The sequence below is a fragment of the Acipenser ruthenus genome, chromosome 6 (genome assembly GCF_902713425.1).
Source record: "Acipenser ruthenus chromosome 6, fAciRut3.2 maternal haplotype, whole genome shotgun sequence".
Lineage (NCBI taxonomy): Eukaryota > Metazoa > Chordata > Actinopteri > Acipenseriformes > Acipenseridae > Acipenser > Acipenser ruthenus.
Genome location: NC_081194.1, coordinates 32624376 through 32644604, shown reverse-complemented (window position 1 = coordinate 32644604; position 20229 = coordinate 32624376). Strand labels below are relative to the sequence as shown.

The window sequence follows — 20229 nt, the reverse complement described above, 5'->3', positions numbered from 1 at the left end:
CAATATTGCAAAACACTTAATTTTCTGCTTAGAAATATATTCTATTGGTCTGCTATGTGTGGGGGTTCTGGCTGTCAGTGAAGAGACAGACAACAGGGTGCAGCAAAAGCAGTAAAACTGCTTTTTATTATCAAAACATTTTTGCGCTGTTTTATTCAAAGGGCCTATGGGGAATCCCCCATGACAGCCCCCTTGCAGCAATATTACAATGAAGTTCTGCTCTCGCTCTGCCCTTGATACAGCCCTTCCAAGGATGCTTCCCATTTCCCAACATTTGCCGAACACTGATGTAAGCCTTTAGGCAAGGTTCGGGGGACGGGAGCTGGGGCTCAAACTATACCCTATTAAACAATTAACACATTCAATTGATACATTAACACCCTATACATTAATCACTTAACATAGCAAGACCTCTCCATTTTTGCTATTCCATAGTAAAAAAGACTACCATGGCTACCAGCTGAATCCTTACCATGGCTACCAGCCAGATGCTCATCTGATTCAGACAAAAGCCAACAGCCAGGTCCCACAACTGCAGCCATCCAGCCAGTGATCCACCTCCCAGCACAGCAACTTCGGAGATCCAAGCGCCACAGCTCAGCCCCGCAATTGCTCCATTACAAGGACTGGCCGATCGCATAAATCCTGAAATATCTATTTAAAAAAGGTATAACCATTCCAGCAGGAAGCGATCGACTGGCAACCTCCAGCAAAAATAAACACCCCTCTCTCCCCAGGGATGCCATTCCAGCATACAGCAAAGCACTAAAACCATCAAGCCCAGCACAATCCTGTTTACAGTCTGCACCAGGAGATATTCAAAGACAGTAAAGGATTGATGCAACCAGTCTCCAAAGACATCGCAGCCATCAACACCAGGCTTAACAAACTGGATAATCAGGTAGCAACTCTAGCTACAGCCTCCATTATTCCTTCCTCCGCAACTCCAGCCCCAGCTGCGCCCACTTCTGGTTTCTCAACCCCGGTCCTTACAGCTGACAATCCCACATACAACCTGGCTACAGCAACAACATCAGGATCATAACCAGCTAACACCACTCCACACCACTGCTTGTCTCCAGCACTCCGCCACAGCATTATAGAAGATCCCTAGATTCCGTCAATGACTTCCCGCAGCAGTAGCAGAACCAGGCCAAGCAGGGAGAATGGATGAGATGGGAGAGTGTGGAACAACGCAAGATTGGCTGGCAAGACCTATGGTCAATGGAACAGAGCAGGATCAGTTTCCTCATCAGGTCAACATATGATGTTCTCCCATCACCACAGAACCTAAACCTCTGGGTAGGAGAGGATCCCTCATGTCCTTTGTGTTCATCACCTGCAACATTAAGGCACATTTTGACAGGATGTAAGGTGGCTCTTAGCCAAGGACGGTTTACTTGGCGCCATGACCAGGTGCTGCGATGTTTGGCCTTAGCATTGGAAGACAAGCGTAACATGACCAATAAGTTGTCACCTGTTCCATCAAAACATTACACACAAAAGACAACATTCCTCCGCCCAGGAGAGCAACCACCAAGAAAAGGTGTTAAAACCAATCCTCGCCCAGGACAACTGGAAGCTGCTAGAGACTGGAAAATGCTGGCAGATGTTGGTCAACGGCTTATTTTTCCACCTGAGATTGCCACCACTAACCTTCGACCAGATATTGTCTTGTGGTCTGGATCAGCACGCCTTGTTCACCTGGTAGAGTTAACAGTGCCATGGGAGGACGCTGTAGATGAGGCGTATGAGAGGAAGAAACTGCGGTATGCTCAACTAGCCACTGAAGCGGAACAGCGAGGATGGATAGTTCGGGTTTACCCAATGGAAGTGGGTTGTCGAGGATTTGTGGCACACTCTACAACCCGGTTTCTCAGAGACGTCGGATTCAGTGGCCAAGAGTTGCGTCGCACAGTGAAGAACTTATCTGAAGCAGCAGAGAGGAGCAGCAACTGGCTGTGGTTGAGACGGAAAGATTCTGGCTGGGGACAGGTAAGTAAGCTAGGCTGAGTTGAGTGGGGGACGGAGGGGGGTGATGCTGGGACGCCAGAATCACCGTCGAGCCCTCTTGAGGTGTTGTGGGCTAGTCGACGAAACACTGAGGATGGAAGGTGCCCACTTGAAAACCCCAGAGATGTACCCTACTTAGCTCAATCCAGACGGTTGTCATGCTGATGCGCTGGGGAGGCCGCACTTTGGTTGATCCCCGGAGCCAGCATCGCAGCCGTTGTGTGTGCTGATGCGCCAGGGAGGCAAAATAAGCTGATCCCTGGAGCCAGCATTACACTTCAGCCATTAACACCAGACAGAAGGATATCTACATCATCATATGGAAGGAAACGTAAATGGATGGAGACACATATGGATCACATTAGTTTACTGTAAAGCTACGTCTTAGTTGGTGCTTATCTTGGCGAGAGCCGAGTTCAAATCAGCATGAAGTTTTAACATCTACTCTCGTGTAATGGAAATCAAATCCCTCGATTACAGGACCTGATGTTCAAATAAATACAGCAGTCTCCAACCTGCTTCAATCCGCTCGGAGCTACATGGCAGCCGCCTTGGCAACATCTGGAAAATCTTCATACTCCACAGCGTGGTCTACCTTCTCAACCTTCTGCGCCCAAAATCAAATTCAACCCATTCCATTTAACCAGGACTGGATTCTGGCTTTTATAGTCCACGGAAGAGACTCCCTAAACCTCGCACCAGCAACCATCAAGACGTACATCTCCAGCATCCAATACCATTATCGCCTCATGTCCATACCATCTCCGACCCTATTATCAATCCCAGAAATCCAGCTGACGCTTAGAAGGATAGCAAAAACTTCAGCCCCTGTTTCCACATCTCAGCTACCTATATCATTAGACCTTCTCCTCTCGATTCTGATCCTACGAAAAGGTTGTTTTTCCCCTTTCGAAGATCTACTGATGGAAACCCTATGCCTTACCGCCTTCTTCGGATTCCTGAGGTGTGCCAAATTTTGGGTTCCATTAGTCTCCAGTTTCCCTTCCCACAGCATCCGTTCCAGCAATATTAGCTTAGTACCTGACTCCCACTTCATCATCTTCCTTCGGCTCTCCAAAATGGATCAGTTGCGCCAAGGACAATTCATCCAACTTTTCAAACTTGACTCCACGATATACATCTCCCGGAAGAAACATTTCCTCCTATCATATCCTCTATTCATCGACAATTCACACTTTGTGGTAACCAGGCACTGGTTCTCAACCCACCTAGCTACCCTCATCTCTAGAGCAAGGCTACCTCCTCAATTCTATACCCCCTACTCTTTCAGGATCGGAGCAGCCACTTCAGCAGCTAAAGATAATGTCAATCAACATCTCTTAAAGAACATGGGGCACTGGACATCGTCAGCAGTAGAGGGCTACATTCGTTCATCAGTCTCCGGCATCACCGCAGCCCAACAAATAATAGTTAGCGTGCCTGGAGTGGGGACTATCTGACCGCATGGACCAGAGGTTTCCTCCTAACAAAGGGTTTTTTCCTCTCCACTGAACGGCAGGTATCAAATCACTAGTCAATTTTCACTAACTCCTCTGTTTGTCTTGTATTTTCATTCTAGAATACGTGATGCGCGGCACGTCTTTTGTTCGTTCCATTGGTGTGGGATTCTGCGGGGAGCCGGGGGTCCATCTTTTGGGGGTAGTGAGTCCAACCACCTGCGAGCCTCTGTTGAGGGAGGTTCTCACCACACAAGTCAGAGGGGACCCCCGGTCATACTGTATATCGGTGCAACTAGGCACTACTTCGTCTCACCGGGATGAGGCTCTACTCTAATTACCTTAATCGAATTCGGGACTCGGCCTGCTCATCGCTCTCATCTATTATGTGTTTTCAGGGTATCTCGGGGTTGTTGGGACAACCAGCCTTGGAGGCAGCACCTCTTCCCAGCAAGGATCCAGTGCGACAAGGCCATTTTTTCCCTATTCTATGCTATCCCACAGGGCTGCTCAGCAGAAGCATTCCAAGCCTCGTAGCCCAATGTTTTCTTTCTATCATGACGCTTTTATCCAGAGTGAGTTCGCTTTTGTTGTTTGAAATTAAAATGTTGTAGTCAGATAATTCCCCTTTATGTACTTGCTTGGCACATATTATTATTATTATTATTATTATTATTATTATTATTACACCGTGTAACAATTTATTTTTTTTTTGGTTCCTGGGTAGTAAGTGTTATTTCCTAATTGCTTATGCCTCGAAAGTATAGAAAATGGCTATTATTCCCCATTTTGCTATGTCTGCGGCCAATTTATCAAGACAAGAGCGAAAAAGTACTCCGTGGAAGCATCTGCTAAGATGTGTGAGGCCTACAAGGCATATTTTGGCATGCCTGTCGGGGATCAAGACAAACCCTGGGCACCTCATTTCACCTGCGAGCACTGCAAAAAAACTCTGGAAGGTAAGATGGACAATTGTTGCTCGGAATTTTATGTTATAAAATTTGTTAAAATTTGTAAAATTGTAAAAGTTTTTAATTTTAAAATGTTTTACAATTTTCAATGTTATTGAAAAAATATATCATATATGAAAAATGTTGCGAGAATCTCTTACACATTAGTCATGGGTGAAATAAATGTATTTTTGTAGGATGGTACAGAGGGGAAAATAGTGTTATTATTATTATTATTATTATTATTATTATTATTATTATTATTATTATTATTATTATTATTATTATATACAGTCTCAGCATATGTTGCAATTGGCTGATATCCACAGTTATTAGTCAAAGCTATCCCAATGTATGATTTGTTGCACACATTGAAAATATATTTATTCAGGGCTACAAGAGCACAACACAGACAAAGCAGTACATAACGGTACCAAGCTGAACTGACAGTTTTTTGTTTTGAAATTTTATATTAGAAAACATCTACATATATTTACCATAAATAAATAGGGGTGTTTATAGGAATGTACTATATACATGTGTGGCAAAGTGGTTGATTGTGTACAGGTGCAGGAATTATGTAGTGCACAATGAACAGACAGAGAATTGTAATCCAGTTCGAAAGGGGTTTTATTAATTATAATCCTGGTCTGGTGACCAAACAATAACTCCAGGCAATACACAACAATGTGTAATGCACTGGATGTAAATAAACGGGTTGCAGTCCCAAATAACAAACACACGTATCTTTCCCACAATGTACAAACATGGTCACCAGTCCTGGGTGCATGCTGTAGTGCTTGTGGTGGGTGATACAACCCACACAGCCATACGATGCCGGGCCGGATCCGGCTGCATAGCTGCACAGTCGGCTCGCAGTCGCAGCGGCAAGTAGCAGTTGGGCCAGTTCTGGCACGATGTCACTGACCATCGTATTTAGAAGGAGATAAAACTACAACACCGGCCCAGTGCTGGCCCAATGTCGGAAAAAATATTATTTTTTTATATGTACATACATTTACTAGGATTAGCTAAAAATAAAAATCAATCATATTTTTGTGTTCAGTATGTGAACCTGTAGTAACAGTGAATATTATAATAGTTTTATAATAATAAAACAATCAGATCTTTATCCCTTATAATTTTCTGTTATTGCATTAAGTGTTTATTTTATTATTTATTACTCAACACAATTTGCTGTTTTGTTACATTTGTGAAGTGTCTTTATTGGCGCTATATAAAAAATAAGAAATGAAGTAGAAAACTGACCTACATAAAAAAAAAAATACCAGTAAGAAATGTACGAGTGTTCGATTTAAAAAATATTCACGCGCACAAGCAGATTGAGCGAGTTTAAAAACTGCTCGAGCTGAGTCACAGACGTTGGAGACAGTTGAACGAAGGGAAGAAAACATTAGATAAATTGATAAATTTGACAAATAATTGTATATAAATAATAAATAATTGTATATAGTGAGAGTTAGTTATAGTTATTTATTTTTTACTTCATTTGACAGCCCTTTTAACAAGGTAAGGTTATTTAATTTAATCGACTGTATAGCTAGGCTATATCACTTGAAAACTAAACGATAAGTGTAGCTATACATGCCAAGTACAAGTATTTATTTATTTATTTATTTATTTATTTATTTGTCAAGGGTGTCAGTGTAAGGGATTTTTCAACATCGACTTTATTATAAAAAAAAACCAAAAAAACCATACACGCTTATGGTATACTTTTCTATCACATTTATCATTTGACCTATATTATGTTTACTATAAGATAAAATACCGGCAGAAAAAGAGTTAGTTACCTTGAAAAAGATACTGCTATATGGTTCTCATATTATGAACCAATACCCATCGGGGACGAGGCAGAATTAAGCCCCCCAAATATGGGAATAGTTTCCTAATGGTGGATAGAGATTTTACTTACCTGCCTATATTTATATATTTTTGTAAATATTGCTTTTTTATTATTATTTTAATCAACATAATACATACCAAAAATGGTACATTTGGCAGATTTTTGTGTTTTGTGGTATCAGTTATATACGTATTTTCGAGGTTTTGAAAGGTCCCAGTGGTGTTGTGGCTCCATAAGCACCGCCCTGTAGTGTATGTGGCTAACAAATACCAGAACATAACCAAAACAGAGAACACTGACAAAAACAAACAGAGCACGTAATAAACACTAAAAGAAAATATATTACGAATAAATAAATACATTGTTGTGGTTGTTTATTTATGTAGGATAAGTATTGCATGTCATTACAACAACGTTTTCAGTTCTTAGCAGCAGTTACCCAGCAAACAGGTAACGTAACCGTAATGTTACTTGTAGGTTGTCTTTTGGTTAGGTTATTACAGAACGTTCTGCAAACCTTCGGCCAACGTTATTAGTATATTCACCTTGCCAACAGAAATGTGTTTCATTGTCATTATAATGTTGATTTGCAATTAATTAGAGTTGAATGATGAAGAGTGAAAACGTAATCTTGGGGGAAAAAAAAGTTAGCAGATAATTTTCTTCTAACGTTCCTGCAACATTACTAAAAACTGGTCTTGGATGCGAAAGGTTATTTTGAGTGACGTTTTTCAGATAATGCATAACACCAGCTTTTAGAAAACTGTGTGCTTTATAAATGCGGTGTATTTGTTGGATCGGCACAGCAGACAGTCACACGTCACAACAGCTGGATTGTACCATGATAGCGAACTCGGGAAAAGACGGTAACTTGGTTTATTATTCCAATACTGCTGGCCGTAGTCTACGCCAAAATAATACATCTGACAGCACTCTATCCCCAACAGGCTTTCTTGCTGGGGTTTTCAGACAGTTGTATTCACTCAGCAATTTGACTGCTCTGCCCCTGGCAGCTACAGTCCCCCCATATTTATCATTTTAAGCCAGCCCACCCGGCCATCTAACCGTCTTTCGCGCTCTTTAGAGGCTATGACCCCCAAAAGAACACTGAAACCCAGCGCGACTATAACTATTTCAGGTCTAGGTCATACGAGAGATCAGTTGTGAGGTCTGGCAGCTCAGATACGCCAAGATCACCTTGCAGGCCAGATGAAAGGTCAAGATCAATTCGCAGATGGGATGAGAGGACCCCTACAAGGTCAAGTTGCAGGGGAAGACCCGTGCCGTTCTCTCATTGCAGTATGTTTTCATTTTATTACCTTATTTTATTCAAACAATAGCATTTTGATTTTAACAACCAATCCATATGCTTGTTTATTTACTACTTTTACTGTCTCTTACGTTTCTGTAACAGCAAACCCTTCCATCTCTACAGAGAATGCCACCAGAAGACTTCCGACTGAGTAAGTTGATCATTCATCTTTCTATCTTTAAAATCTTTGTTTAATTTAATTTCCAAATGCTCCAACTGTTTTCTGTAGTAATTGGTATTTTGTTTGGAACCAGAGATTTAAATTGTTTCTAGCAATTCTGTTGATTTTTGTACACCCAATTCTTATAGCTCATACGATTGTTGCATGATCTTGCAGTTAATTACATGGTCTTTGCTTTAAAAAAAAGTCTTGTTAGTTGTTTTGGTTAAATCAACAGATGCAATAAAATGTCTGCAAAAAGAAAGTTCATCACTGCAGAACATTACTGCATTGTATCTCTGAATTATCATCACCTAATTGCTATAAATGTCTGTTCTAATAGATTTTCAGAGGAGTGTCCCCATGAAGCTTGACAGCATTCTTGAGAAGAAGCAGGAAGGCTTGGTCCTATTGTAGAGGGTGGTTTCTTCCCTTGGCAGCAGTGTGGAGGACATTGACAATGTGTTTCCTCGACCCTGGCAGACCATAGAAGAAATGGAAAATATGTGCACCCATCTGGATAAAGATGCTGACTTGAGGAAAAAAATGGTATGAAGTTTTCACTATTAGGACTAAACTTATATTAAGTGGGGATAATGATTGATTTTTGGTAGATTTAATGGTATGTGTAACATTGTACATAGTTGAAATCTGCAATATATATATATATATATATATATATACACACAGTGCCTTGCAAAAGTATTCAGACCCCTGACCAATTCTCTCATATTACTGAATTACAAATGGTACATTGAGATTTTTTATTTTAAAACACTGAAACTCAAAATCAATTATTGTAAGGTGACATTGGTTTTATGTTGGGAAATATTTTTAAGAAAAATAAAAAACTGAAATATCTTGCTTGCATAAGTATTCAACCCCTGTGCTGTGGAAGCTCCCAGTTTGCACCGATGAAAGAAATTGCCCTAACAATGACACAATTACCTTACCATTGGCCTCCACCTGTGAACCATTAAAGTTGCTGTCACATTTTCTGGATAAAAACCCCACTGTTGAAGGATCATTGGTCAGGCTGTGAATCTGAAGGAAAATGAAGACCAAAGAGCATTCTGCAGAAGTTAGAGACAAAGTAATACAAATGCATAGATTAGGGAAAGGGTGCAAAATAATATCCAAGTGTTTGGATATTCCAGTGAGCACAGTTGGATTAATGATCAGGAAGTGGAAGCTGCATAACACCACCCAGGCACTGCCAAGAAAAGGCCATCCCTCAAAACTCAGCGCTCAAACAAGAAGGAGACTTGTGAGAGAAGCCACAGAGAGGCCAACAATCACTGTGAAGGAGCTACAGAGTTCAGTGGCTGGGAGTGGAGTAATGGTGCACCAGTCAACCATATCAAGAGCTCTGCATAACACTGGCCTGTATGGGAGGGTGGCAAGAAAGAAGCCGTTACTCAAAAAGTACCATCTGAAAGCACATCTGGAGTTTGCCAGAAAGCATGAGTGACCCAGCTGCGATGTGGGAAAAGGTTTTGTGGTCACATGAGACCAAGATAGAGCTTTTTGGCCAAAACTCAAAGCATTATGTGTGGTGTAAACCTAACACTGCCCATGCCTCAAGACACACTATCCCTACAGTGAAGTATGGTGGTGGCAGCATCATGCTGTGGGGATGCGTCTCATCAGCAGGGACTGGGCATCTTGTTAAAATTGAAGGAAGAATGGATGGAGCAAAATACAGGGAAATACTGCAAGAGAACCTTCTTCAGTCCACTAAAAAACTGAAGCTTGGGGGGAAATTCACCTTTCAGCAGGACCATGATCCCAAGCACAAGGCCAAAGCAACATTGGAGTGGCTCAAGAACAAAAAGGTGAATGTCCTACAGTGCCCAGTCAAAGTCCTGATCTCAATCCAATTGAGAATCTGTGGCACTATTTGAAAATTGCGGTCCACAAGCGTCGTCCAACTAAACTGAACAACCTGGAGCAAATCTGCCAGAGGATTGGTCCAAAATCTGTGTGCAAAGCTGGTACATACTTACCCCAAAAGACTTAAAGCTGTTATTGCAGTGAAAGGTGGCTCTACCAAATATTAATGTGTGGAGGTTGAATACTTATGCCAAGCAAGATATTTCAGTTTTTTATATTTCTTAAAAATATTTCCCAACATAAAACCAATGTCACCTTACAATAATTGATTTTGAGTTTCAGTGTTTTAAAATAAAATATCAAACAGAACGAAATTTCAATGTACCATTTGTAATTCATTAATATGAGAGAATTGGTCAGGGGTCTGAATACTTTTGCAAGGCACTGTGTGTATATATATATATATATATATATATATATATATATATATATATATGGCATTTTCTGCTACTATTATCTAAATAGTTTGTAACTACATCAGCTTTTAATATGGACTATTCCTTAGATCCTGTACCTGAGTTCCATTGGAGGGACTGACCTGGGAGACACAGTGCCGAAAATGATACGCAAGCTGTTTACAAACAAGCTTATGTCGCGCTACAACATGAAGGCCAGAAATGGAAAGCTGAGGTTCCATTAAAGGTAACCAATGATTCTAAATCTGATGCTAAACACCTCTGGGTTACGTAAACTGAGGCAGAAGCGATTTTAAGGGGAATTCCATTTATTCTCCCCTTTAAACACATCTTAACAGGAAAGATAACAATTAAACCACTGCAGACACCGTGGAAATGTGTTAATTCCAAGACTACATCCCCTGCTTTCCCAATCTAAACGTTGTTTCAGTAGCAGTGACAATCAGAAACTTAACTCATCACAAGGAAGGCTGTCACCATTTCCCCTAAACGTGATTGATGCTAACCAGGCTGATTTGTGCATGGCTGTTCTGTGGCTGTAGGAACTGAATCTCCATATTTCAATATTGAGACAAAAATCGTTTATTCCACAGAATAAAATAATACATGTAAACAAATAGCAAATAAATGAACCTGTAACAATGTGCTGTGGAGTTGCTGTCTGATTCAGACTGTTGGAAGACGCTTTTCTTCTCACCCATCATAGTACTGAAATAATGTTAGACTGAAAAACAAGGGGACGGGAATGTAATCTTGCGATTAACGCATTTCCACAGCTTCTGCGTTGTTTTAATTGTTATCTCTCGTGTTAAGAGGTGTTTACAGGGGAGAATAAATGGAAATCCCTTTACATTCTCTTCTGCCTTCCCTTACGAGCTGCCTCTGATGGGTGGTGTAAACCAAGTTGTAGGGAAATTGATTACACAAGTGGTGGCCTTGGCATAATGGCTTCAAGCTGTTGTAACCTTTGTAAGGAGACTGATAATGTCTTAATTGTGGTAATTTAAGGATTTTTTTGTATTGCTTAATGGTAAATTATAGCAAAGCCAGTAAAGTGGTTGCAAAGTCTCACAGATGTGAAGCATGGCAATAGAGTGCATATTATTTTATTGTTTCGCGTAATGTTTAGTGACAGGACACTTCATAAGCCAAAGTAATACTAATTCATATAAATGTATTTTTTATATATATATATATATATATATATATATATATTATTATTATTTTTTTTTTTGTAGAAACAACCAAATGGAACCACAAGGTGACCAGGACAGAGGTGGAGTTGAAAGTAGGGGAGACTGAAACTGGCACCACATCGAGAGAAACAAAATCACGTATGCAGCCATGACGCCTCCTTCACTTTCCTTCCATTTAGGTAACCAAGTAAGAGATTATGCCATATTTGGTCAAATGGGCCATAATACATTATGGACTGGATTTAATAGGAACGAGCTGTTCTCTATCAACAAGTGGACATGTACATCATGTACATTGAGAACTAATGTGTATCTGTATATTACTAAACAACTTAAGTGACTACAATTAAACTTGAATTAAATACATACTGTTTTTCCTTTTAGGAAAGGCTGAACAAGTCCAAGGAAAGGGCAGAAGATGAGGTGGCCAGCGGACTAATGATGAATTGATTTAAAATTATATATATATATATATATATATATATATGATCATAAATAAAGAACATGTTGATGAAAATGAATAGTTGTTGCTCCTTTTATTTGCTCAAATTTATTGTTCACAAAGGTTCTCAGAAGGTTATTAAATAACGTTAGGAAGTAACGTTCTATGAACAAATAGAGAACTTTCCATATTAACGTTTTCTAACGTTACTTGGTAACGTTCTTGTAACATTCTGACAACAGAAAATTGTTTGCTGGGTAGTTACGATTCTTTTTTTTATGTATATGGCTAAAAGTAAATAATTTAAAAATGTAAAATACAATGTGTTTAGTGAAGCATAAGTTACTATGTAAATGCTATTCAAATTTTTAAAGATGTATAATAAAGCACATAATAAAATGACTACCTATAATTGTTGGTGACTTTAAAACATAGGTAGTGGTGTTAAAATCTCAGCGCATCTTTTTTAAATTATTTTTTAGGTTTCTGTTGTTTATTATGACATATCAAGTTGGATATATCTGCTTTTATTTCTTAATATTATTTTTAAGTTGTTCATTTCTCTTTAAGTGAGTCTACTAGTACATTTGCAGTAGTTTAATTTCATTTAATAGCTATAATATGGTTAGGGCTAATTCATTTAAGCAACAGTATTTTTAAAAGTTAGCTGTGGACCAGTTCGAACCCCAGCTACCAGTGAAGGACTGCAATTTTAGGAATATAATTGTTAATTTTCCAAAACCGGGCCAAATGTGTATCGTATGGCTTCAAGCCGGTTGCCGCATTTGGGCAGTAAGTGGGCCAGTTGTACCATGCGTATGCCAGATTAGGGCCGAGAGTGGGCCAAATGTGCTTCATATGGCTCTAAGCCGCTTGCCGCATTTGGGCCAATACATACGGGCCAACATCGGCCCGAGGTGCAAAAAGACACCGGGCCAATACCGGCACCCGAACCTGGGCCAGTTTGGCAGCCGGAACTGGGCCAGTGTTGGGCCAAAATAGTTTGGTTGTCTGGGAAGTTTATTTGTAACAAAAGTGAAGTGCTGTTCCTGGTTTTGTGCTGGCCCTTGGCGACAGCTCCGGAACGTGTTAACCATCTAATAATAACAACAAACAATTATAGACAAACAAAACAAAACACTCACAGTACTTTTTTATCACTGGGTTTCTCACGGGTCCTTTCAGGTTCAATAACAAAAACCAAAGCGAAGGAACAGATTGTGTCTCCCTTTTATGCCATCACACATGACTACTTAGTAAACAAGTGCAGCCGCCGGGTCAATGCGTTAAAGCAACAGAGTTCCACTCCCTTCCTAGCTGGCCGACTTCCCTTGAACCCTGGGAAAGAACTGTCAGGCCAGCCCATCCAGGAAACTCGCTGCTTAGCATCCTCACAGGTTGGGAGGGAGATTTACAACCAAGAATCTTTGTATTTCTGTCACAACATGTATTCAACATTAATTGTAGGGTGTTACACTTCCATAAATTAGGGTTTGTAAACTTTGGTCGACCACTATATACACACACACACACACACACACACACACACAGACACACACACACACACGGTATAAATCTATTCTCTAGCAGCCTACAGGATTACATTTTTAGGTGCCCTGCCAAACGAGCAAACAAATGTTTATACATATTGTGGTGGCGGCAGACAAAAGAAACACACCAAAGGCAGTTTTGGGGCCAAAATAGCAGAACAACAACCACTGTTTATTTCTTCCTTGAGAAATGGACGCTCTGAGAAATGGGGTGGGGGGCTGGTGGTAAACAAAGAGAAAACATACGCACATCCAAAGTCCTTCAAGGTGCAGGATAGAAAGATTTTAAAGTTAAACAAACATAGTACCCGCACACTTCTATATTATGCTCCAAAGTGTTTATATTTTTTTATTATACCCAAGATCAACGTTTCGATCTCAAAGAGATCTTCATCAAACCTGGTATGCAACTGCTTTGCAATTGTGCAATACGAGTCTCACTTACACTGCCAAGTCATATTAAAACCTGCATACTGAGGGGGGCGGGGGGAGTTCCTGGTAAGTGACGTGTTTGTGAACTTCGCAGTGTCTTCTGGGAATTGAATTGTAGTTGTCGTAGCGCTGTTATGTGCAGTTGCTGTAAGGGCAGTGCTTAATTTGAGCCGGATCCTGCCGTAACAGGATCCGGCACCTCTCAGATTTTACTTTTTTTGTTCCGGCACCTAATTTGCCCAGATCCGGTACCTCTTGCGGCATGATTTATTATTTTTTTCCACTGTTTGCACTGTAAACATTCTAATAAAAGCGATCAGAGTTAAAGTTGCTTCTGCCTCCTCGTTATTTCTCCCGTCCCCCAGTAAAAGCGCATCCTATCCTGCCACACCGATTCCAGACCTGCTCTCTTATTTGTACATAGAGGTTATGGGGCGGGCCGGCGAGGTAAGTAACTGATCTTGAAACAGTGGTGAGCTGGTGAGAGGTCCCTATGTAATCACGTCACGTAGCCTAGGATGGTCGTCGCTACTGAATTTGAAACGTGTCGTGGGGAAAGGAAAGCCAAATCAAAAATGAGGGGGAAACTGCTGATGGCGATGGCTTAGCTAGCAGCGCTGTCTGCGCTTAATTCCGCCAGTTCAGCATCACCACCGGAACGTCCTCCACTAGCTGGTAGACCTACTAGTGAGTCAGACTCGGCGGGAGAGGGGGACGGGGTCGGGGAGGACTAGTGATGGGCAGTTCGATTATTTTTAGTGACTCGATTAATTTGATTCAGTTCAGTTTGGTGAATCGATTCATTTCGTTCATTTGATTCACTGATTCAATGACACAAAACCAATCAATATAGACCGCATTAAGATTGTTTACATAGGTTTATTTGAACCGGAAAGAATGAGTCGTTCACAAACTGCACATCACAAAAGCTAGGGAAAATCTATATTTGGTTGACTTGGTTCATAAACATTAAATTAAATATAGTTTAACAAAAAAATAATAATATATATTTAGAATACTGGAGATAACAGTTTGAACCATTAGCATTGTTTAGCCATCAGTAGCAATCTAATCTAATCTAATTTAATTTAATCTTTAAAAAAAAAGTCAATTGCATTTCTTATGTGTTTTTTTTCTATACATTTGGAGTCACCCATTGTTTTTCACAACAACAAAAAAGAGAGGCTCGAACGAGTGGTACTTGTGGAACTAATCCGTGGTATTTATTCAGCACATAGCAAAAAGCTGTTTGCCCAATTCATCTTCTATCCAGTAAATCTTTGGGATTAGTCAAGTGATCAATCACACGTTGAAGCACACCCATAACCGCAACATGTATATTTTATAAAAACAAAGTTTAAACATGTATATATTTAGTATTTTTTAGTGTTTAACACAGTAAAATAACATTTAGAAAATGTGTATTTAATGTGCGTATAAAATATAATAGACGTTTAAGAACGTCATCTGTTAGAATGTGCAATATCCTCCTAAAAGGTTGTTGTATCGTAGCTGATACTACGTGTCACCTTGTGGACTAAGGTGAACCGCCGTCATTATTAAATTATAAAATATTTAACCGTAGTTGTAAATCGTCATGTGTAAAATACATTCATTCCTCAAGGTCAAATATGTAATCACAAGTTATATAATTAAGCCTTGGGTACAATAACGTTACAATACCAGTAGATGTTTGTATTTATTTATTTTGGAAATGAGGTGTATATCTCAATTATTATTATTATTATTATTATTATTATTAATATTATTATTATTATTACTATTTAGTAATTTGGCTGACTTTACTCAAGATGACTTAGAAGTATTAATCATAGGGAGGGATGAAACCAGCGAAAGAGTGGGTGGAATGTACAGTAACATCCTCTGCCTCCGACGTGAAAAAACAACAAAGAACCCTCAGAAAAAAAGGTTTTTGAACATGCCCGAACCAAGGCCCATTTAGCGGCAGCAAGCATTGTAGCCAAGGCTAAAGATGACACCTTAACACGGGTTATAGTTACATTGTCTGGCTACATTGTGTTTGTCACTTTTTTCTCATGCGTTCCGGTACCTCAGAGCCCCCCCCCCCCCCCCCGGAACACCCCCCCTCTCGCGCTCACTATGTGTTCCGGGACCTCCCGATTTACAAATTAAGCACTGTGTAAGGGTCAGTGCTGTAATGTCCCTCGTGGCGATATCTGCGCGGTCTTAGATTCGCGGTGATGTCGTGATACGTTCACTAAGAGCACTCACTCTGGACTTGTGACCGTGTTATGTTTGTGTTTGTCTTGTTTAGTGTCTTATTATTTCGGGACTGAACCATCACCTCTACACCTGCGCACTGCTAACCACTTTGCCACAATCACTCACAGATTATTTCTCAGACATCTTCAGTTCGCTGTGGTGGAAAACTTCTGTAAACAATGAGCTCGCACCGCACACTTCAGAACCCATGCTGAAATATAAGTACAAGAATAAGAATATGCCCACCAGAAAACATGTGACAGGCTGCAGTTATACCCTGTTGGAGTACAGAGGCTGTATCTATGGGATAAAATAGATAACATGTATCTAGCTATCTTATTGTAGTGGAAAATTGAGGACACGTCAGCTTTAACAGGTTCTGTGGATAGTCAGTGTGAAGTTCAGTGCTGGCAATGTAATGTGTAATCTACTGCTAATGAAGGATATATATATATATAAGCGATTCACGGGGCGTGAGCTGGGGTGAAGGAAAAGGCAGAAGAAGCAGCAAGGAGCAGTAAGTAGGATAGAAAGATGGTCGCTGACTGAGGGCGGCGATGCCGACGCATCCCAGGGGCAGAGGACCCAGCATACCGAAAACACATACAAGGGTTATGACTCGGAGAGACGCCCCTCGAGAGGAAGTCGGTCCCGGAAGAACGGGACACGAAAGGAGATGAAAGAGAGGGGTACCCAGCGTCTGAGACTTCTGTAAGGGGCTCTCGTTAAACCCCTGATTGGCCGAGACGTCATGCTGCCTGGGACCTGAAATAAGGACAAAGCATAGAGGTTAGTATGGGACTCAAGCGCGAGGGCCACGTCCCGAAAGAAGGGCAGAACAGAACCTCGAGTGAGGCAAGATAAGCGCAGGAGCTGCGACAGGACAGAGTATGGCCGGGGGTCCGCTCTGACTCATGGTGAGAACCCCCCTGAAGGTAAGGGAGGCGGATGCCTAGCCCTGAGGTCGGGGAAGTGAGACTCACTTGCCCCCCAGAGACGACCGATGCGAATGCATGTATGAAGGTGGAGGAGAGGAGGAGGAGGAAAACGAAACACTAGACAGAAAGGGTGCAGGTGATCAGGGCTTAAATAGAAAATAGATACTAATTGACAGGGAATTAGAAAATTAGAAGGTTAGAAGATTATGAGCCCCCGCTCCACGCCCCCTGAACCACGCAGGCTAACATTAGTGCCGATGATGGCTCTACCGTTGACCACGATGGGAGTTATGCGTCCCAAGCCAAAGGCGAGGGCACTAACAAAAGTAAGGGCCAGCTATCACACGGTAGAGCCATCATCGAGAGGGCACTATCTTTATTAGAAAATTATTTTTACCATTTTTCTTTAAAAAAACAAACACCTTAAAACCTAGATTTACCATGAACTTGTACTGATTTGTCAGGCACCTTTCCGCTGAATAAAGACGTTCTAAGAAAATAGTCCTGAACATTTTATTAAATAAAAAACAAGGATGACATACATATAAAGAGAAAAACAATGAATTTTTATTTAGTAAATTGATTTTTGTTTTTTATTAACTTGTTAGGGTTTTAAACCCCTATTTATAATCTGGATATTGCCTGAGGAATGTACATAGAAATTACTGAACAGTCCGTGTATGATGGAGTCTGAACTACCAATACAACCTCTCATTACATACCACTCTAAAATGCTTCCTAACTCACCATGTTTCTACCTTCAGCCAAAGCCTGACTCTATATATGAATGGAGTAATATTACTGAACTGTCCGCGTCTCGCTTTGTTATTGTTGAAAGATGCTGTGTCTGTGCTCCACTTGAGTTGACCATTTGTGATTGGCTCTTAGCAGTTGCAGGTACAAGATTGGTTGCTTTTGTCGATTAGAAGTATTGATTGGCTGGTTTTGGTGGATAATAAAATTAATTTGGACCAATTGTGTCTTTGTTTAGTATTTACTGTCCAATAGATGTGAACTATGTTAAACATACAGCAAGTCACACTTGCGCTGATTGATTTTAAATTTGATTCACAGTTGGTGCTAAGATGTTGCAGTGGGCATCTACCGTCTATTAGAGCCTGTTAGAACTGGAAGCTGAGGGGGCTCCCGAGTGGCGCATCCAGAAAATGCGCTCCATGTGGAGTGCAGGATGTGCCCTATAGTCTGGACGTCGAGAGTTCGAGTCCAGGCTATTCCTTTGCCGACCGAGGACTGGAGCTTCCAGGGGGCGGCGCTCAATTGGCTGAGCGCCGTGGTAGCGGTGAGCTGAGCCTAAAAATAATTGGCCATTCCAAATTGGGGAGAAAATAATAAAAAATAATTGGCAATGACTCAATTTAAAAATATAAAAATAAATAAATTTAAAAAAAAATAACTGGAAGCTGATTGCACTAGTTTCACGCACTAAATAAAAGTGTATTTGTGTTCTGTGTTACGTGTGGGTGAGGAAAGAAACTGGACTTTTGGTTTCGGGTCAAACCTGCAGATTACAAACGGAGTGATACACACCGCTGTATCACTTTCATCATGTATTATTTACAGGTGTTTGCCATAAGGCTCTAGACATTGTTAATTATTTCAATAAACACCCTTGCACCTGGAAACCATTGTCTGTCTGTTTTGTATCCACTCTGCACTGCACGCACCTGTATTCACTCACCACTTTGCCACAATATCATAAACAGAATGTTTTAAAAATAACAATTACTGCACTGTGTCTACCTTTCTTTCTACACAGCTGAAGAAGGGCTTTTGTCCGAAACGTTGTGAAATAAAACATTTTGTGTACATGCAAAAAAAAAAAAAACTTTATATTTTTTTGTTCACTGCAGTTATACCTCCTTTCAAACACATTTTTTTCTCCAACTTGAATTTTCACTTTAATCAGCAATATCACAGAACACCTATCAAGACTTAAGATCACCCAAATCTGCAACATGCTTATAAAAGTCATATGGTCATGTTTTGGACATCAAACAAGGGTAGCCTTATAACACCAAGTGATTTAAAAAGTCTCTCAGAACTGATCAATTAAGGAATATGTGTCAATGACAATACAATAATCCATTAAACAATAAACAATGTTACTTGTAATTTAGTGGCAAGTAAAAGGGAAGGAAACTGAAACCCTTGTCAATAAAGATATAACATGGGAGCATCAATGCAAACTTCCACAGCACAAAAATAATTCTCATCACTTCCTATCTTCTGAGCAAGCCATTCATATAATATAATACATCATTATTTTATAAATCTACTAAGGCCAAAGTGGTCTGGTTGATGCAGCCTGTAATAAATGTTTATCTGTCACTTTGTGGATTTTCTTCAGAAGACATGCTTCTGATGTGTAGTACCAACATTGGGTTCATATTCATTTAAAATCTTCCACTAGGCTTGATTTGATCTCTAACCTCCTGTACAGATAGATTGAAACTGAGCTGGGATTTGAATCGTAGCTGTTCTTTCTCTGTTTAAATCACTGGAACCCATTGCATACGTTGTTAGATCATTTTTAGCTTGAACTACATGTTTGTATTTTGTATGTATAGTGTACACAGAAACTTTATATTTAGATTGCATGTTGTACTGTACTATCTGGGACTCATTTCTACTCTACCAATCTATTTGCATTATAATATTGTTATCAGTAGTAAACTAATGAAATCCCACATTCCCTTTAGAAATAATCAATTGTAAGTCGCCCTGGATAAGGGCGTCTGCTAAGAAATAAAAAATAATAATAATAATAATCATTTCATGACTCCGATCTTATTTAATTCAACAAAAGTCGGCTGTAAAAATCTTTGTACACAATCCACAGTTTATAGTACATTGTATTTGGTATATTCCATTGCCCCAGACAGGGTATGTCATAAAAAATGACTACCTGACCAAGTTTTCGAGAACTACTTTCCACTTGAAGTACCAACAAAGTAATAACATATGTTGTATTGGCTAGATATTAGAAGGTTTTAGATCATATAATGTGTTTCTCTCATGAGACAGAGACTAGACTGTGGAGTCATTTTCACTACTTTAACATCAATCTGTGTAGCCAAACCATTGTTCTGAATCAATATTAATTAACATGCTTTGTTTGGGTCCAGTTATTGGCCCACCAAGACATCCAATTAGGATTTGCCTCACAGTACTCAGTCGGTAAAACAGCTGTGATTTAAAAACAACATTTTTGTTACAGAATAAAAACAGGTGATATAATCCCACTGGCGAGAAGGAAAATGTGGTGGAGGTTGAGGAGGAGGAGGTAAACTCAAAGCACAGCACTGACTGCAAAGAGAGGTAGATATCAGTTTACTTGG

At 40.1% G+C, this 20229-nt stretch overlaps 1 long non-coding RNA gene across 2 annotated transcripts; it reads left to right on the top strand.

The window, feature by feature from the left end:
• Nucleotides 1-7361: 7361 nt before the first annotated feature.
• On the top strand, nt 7362-12110 carry LOC131737274 (uncharacterized). 2 transcript variants are annotated; one of them, XR_009328875.1, is made up of 6 exons: nt 7362-7586; nt 7702-7750; nt 8103-8308; nt 10158-10294; nt 11307-11402; nt 11649-12110. It is a non-coding gene; the product is annotated as an uncharacterized LOC131737274 (long non-coding RNA). The 2 variants fall into 2 exon arrangements; XR_009328874.1 differs by having other exon boundaries at nt 11307-11443.
• The last annotated feature ends 8119 nt before the right edge of the window (nt 12111-20229 follow it).